Here is a 4,582-nt window from a genome sequence, read left to right on the forward strand (position 1 = left end):
AGATTGAACAGTAGTTTTAGGTTTGGGTTTAGCTGCTCTTGGAGTTCATGTAGGACGCAGCCTGAGACACCGTCTGGTCCCACTGATGCTGTGTTTCTTGCTCTGGAGAGGGCAGCTCTTACCTGAGCATCTGAGATGTCAGGGGGACAGCACTCTGCTGGGATAGGTATTTGCCCTTTTGGTGGGGAGGAGGGGGAGAAGTTTGCGCTGAACCTGTCAGCTAGGATGTTGGCAATGTCTGTGGGTTCAGTGTATTTTTGTCATTTTGGACCAATTCTGAGCATATCTGGGAGTTCCCACCCAGGTTCCTAACATAACTAAAGAAAGCCTTGTGATTATCCTTAGTGTCCTGTGCAATTTTTCTCTCTTAGCTGGCCTTAAACGATTTTATGAGTGCCCATAGTTTTTTGCTAATACTGATCAGAGATGCCTTCCCTCTTTGGGATTTTCCTCTGACATGTAGTAGCGTCCTCCTTCTATTGTATAGTTTGTTTATGGCTGGGGTCCATCAGACAGGATGTCTGCCTTTGGAGGATTGGGTCTTAGTTTTATTTGGGATTGCATGATCCATGCATTCCTGAAGGTGTTCATAGAATGCATTTATAAAGGATTTTGTGGTCTGGGCCGTATTATCCACAGGCCCAGGGGCTTTGAAGGATTCCACCTCTGTTTTGAGGAGTGTGAAATTTTGCTTTAGAGAGGTTTTTCACTGGTTTTCTGGGCATGGGGTGGGGTCGGGATTTGAATATCTAGTGAGATTAGTTTATGGTCTGATCTTACCAGTGAGGGATACACTTCTGGTCTGGAGCATAGAGTCCCCATGTTGGTGATTATCAGGTCCAGTATGTTTTCCCCTCTTGTGGGAGTGGTAACAAGTTGTTCCATAGCATTTGAGTTTATAAATTCTAGGAACCTTTGGGCTAGGGTGTTGGTGCTAGAGTAATGCTCCCAGTCTATGTTTGGGTAGTTGAAGTCGGCCAATATAATGGTGTTTGGGGAGACCTTCATATTTTCCAGTGTTTTCAGGAAGGCCGAGTGGGGTTCCTGGGTTTGGGAGGGTGGTCTGTAGCAGGCTATAAACTGGAAGGCAGTTTTACCCACTGTTAGTTGCACATGGATAGTCTCTGATGCTTCGTGCTGTGCCACCAACCTGGAGGTGTGGGTATCTTTGACGAATATTGATACTCCCCCTCCATTTGTGGTTTGGTACAAGTTTTGGGGCTGAAAAGCATGGTATGAGGTATAACCTGGTAGTGCTGGGGTGCTCTCGAGAGCCTTGAACCAGGTTTTTATTACTGCACATATATATATATATATATATATATATATATATATATATATATATATATATACACTAATTGTACAGGTGTGTAAAATATATATAATTGTGTGTATATATGTACACACACTATTAATATTATATTTATATATATATATATATGTGTGTGTGTTTTATATATTATATATATTATATATATATATATATATATATATATATATATATGTGTGTGTGATATATATATATATATATATATATATATATATATATACACACGATTAATATTATACATACATATAATTGCATATATATGTACACACATACGATTAATATATATATATATGTGTGTATACAATTGTGTATATATGCACACACACAATTAATATATAAATATATATATATATATATATATATATATATATATATATATATATATATATGTGTATGTATATGTAATGTGTGCCCATCTCATTTGCTCACTCAACTGAGTGCAGTGAGATCATATTCTGATTTCAGGCACTCCTACTGTGTACAAAGAGAGCATCTGGGAAACGGACAAAAAAAAATTAAGCTTATTTCCTGCCTTTCCTGTTAAGTGGTATAGACTGTTTGTAGGCTTTTGAGCCCCCAAGCCCTTCTGTGTTTGAGGGAAGCCTTCTAGCTTGTTTTTTTTTTTCTTATAACTAGCCAGTTTTTCTAGTTTCAGCACTCAACTCTGTTTCTTTGATCTCAGCACTTCAGATTAAAAAAAAAAAAAATTTCATCTGCTTTTACTGTACTTGTGTTTCTACCTACTTCATTTTACTTTTGCATCATCTTAAAAATACTCAGTTGTATTTATTACTGCTTGGTGTAACTCATTCTAAGCCTTTTGGTTTAAACACTTGGGCTTCGGACCAGTTGTTTTGCACTGATCAGGTTTGTGGTCTGCACTGTAGTGGCAGAACAGGTAGCTTACATCCTTCTAGGTTGGGAACTGCTGATTGAGGGCTCGGTGTCTGTTATTCTAAAAGTATATTAATTCTGGTTTAAGCACTTGGGCTTTCAGGCCAGTTATTTTACATTAAGAGGGTTCGTGGTCTGCACTCTTGTGGGAGGAGAGGCTGGACTTTGCCCTTCTGAGCTGGGAATTTCTGGTTAAAGGCTTATAGTGCATGCATATCTGAATTGCTTCTTACTGAAGTTGGTGCGCCTTGTTTGCTGTGGCATAGACTGGATTCGGGCTTGCTGGATCTAGCTTTGTTTGTGTAACTTTAGCACTAATCCAGACATTCTCTAAAGTATTCAATTGTATTTATTACTGCTTGGTTGTAACTTAGTGTAGCTATCATTCTAAGTCTTTTGGATTAAGCACTTGGGCTTCAGACCAGTTGTTTTACATTATGAAGGTTTGTGGCAAGCACTGTGGTGGCAGGACAGGTAGCTTTCATCCTTTTAAGTTGGGAACTGCTGATTGAGAGCCCAGTGTCCAAGTGTATTAGTTCTGGTTTAAGCACTTGGGCTTCAGGCCAGTTATTTTACATTAAGAAGGTTCGTGGTCTGCACTCTTGTGGGAGAAGAGGCTGGACTCTGCCCTTCTGAGCTGGGAATTTCTGGTTAAAGGTTTTTGTAGTGCCTGAATATTTGAACTGTATCTTACTGAAATTGGTACACCTTGTTTGCTGTAGCATAGATTAGATCCAGGCCTGCTGAATCTAGCTTTGTTTATATGCTTGTTTATTTGCTTATTTCCCTGGAACGCTAATTCCACCTAATACGCGGCTTCTCAGCGCTTCTGTGGATCACTAGTGATATCTGCATTGCTTACTGTACTTGTTTCCTTGTTTCACTTGAAAGAAAGTTACTGTTTGTCGTTTTTTGCATTTAGTTACTTGTAACACATTGCACTCAAGTTACCTGGCACTTGCTCACTAAAGCAATTATATAAGTCAGCACTAAAAATTAAAAGCACTACACCCTCACTCCCCACTGGCCCTTGTTTTCAATTAAGGAATTCCCAATGTTATTCTAGCATGTCCAAAGGTCAGTTGTCAATCTCCTCTCCGATCCAGCTGGTGAATCTGGGAATCTTGAGTCAATGTTATAACTGCCTCATGTACACAGACAACCCTCTCCTCCTCCCACATAACACAAATACTTGCGAGAGATGCAGCTTTTTAGCCAAACTGGAGGCTGAGCTCTCTCAACTCAGGACTGGCAAGACCAGACAGGAGGAGAAGGCAACTACACACACCACAAAACCAGCCTCGCATAATGCTACCACACCACTGAATCAAACACATAAACACACAGACATACTCGGAGGCTCTGAGTAAACATTTACCTAAACAGCAGAGGCCTCCAAAGCAGACACCCAAACAACTGCTACCTCAAGACACCCCTCAAGCAACACATAAACCACAAAATCAGTGTGCAAAGCAGTCACAGCCCTTGAGGCCGAATACAACACCACACATACTTGTCATAGGTGACTCCATAGTCAGACACACTGACGTCCCACTCACCAGGCTGAACAAGGAGAGGGTCACAGTAAGTAAGCTGCCTATCGGGTGCTAGAATCCGCCACATAACACAAGCACTCTGGTCACTCCACGGCAAGTTCAAATATGACAGTCATTGTCCATGCTGGTGTGAACGACCTGAGACGTACCTCCCTGGACTACATGAAAAGAGAGGAGCTCTCTGATTATGTAGCCCAGGCAGGTATGACCCTGACCCTGAGCAGTATCCTTCTTTCACCAAGAATGATGCCACAATATAGAGACAAGATGATCAGCTTTAACAATTGGCTTAATGTCTGGTGTCATTCAAAGGGGATCCAGTGTCCGTCTGCCTGGGATGACATGCTTGACAAGCCACGCTGCTTCGCAAGGGACGGCTTGCACCCGTCACCCCTGGGATTCCGGATATTGGCTAAGGCTCTTGCCACCCCCATAGTGCCTTTTTTAAGGCAAGGCTCAAATTCTAAACCTACCACCCTAGAAAACAAAAATGGGAAGAAACTGAGGGTAATGCTGCTCAATGCCAGAAGTATAAATCTCAAAATGCACTCACTCGAGGCCCTTCTCAGTACGGAGAACATAGATGTCTGTGCTGTAACTGAAACCTGGTTCAAGGCTCCTGAGAGCACCGCGGCACTATTAGATTTTACCTCGTATCATGCATTCCGGCCCCAAAACCCAGACCACACCACAAAAGGAGTGGGTGTATCCATATTCATAAAGGGTACCCAAACCTCCAGGTTGGTGACAACGCATGAAGCTTCGGAAACCATCCAGGTGCAACTAACCATAGGCAAAACTG

The sequence above is a fragment of the Protopterus annectens genome, chromosome 15.part0 (assembly GCF_019279795.1).
Source record: "Protopterus annectens isolate FY-2018-M chromosome 15.part0, PAN1.0, whole genome shotgun sequence".
Classification (NCBI taxonomy): domain Eukaryota; kingdom Metazoa; phylum Chordata; order Ceratodontiformes; family Protopteridae; genus Protopterus; species Protopterus annectens.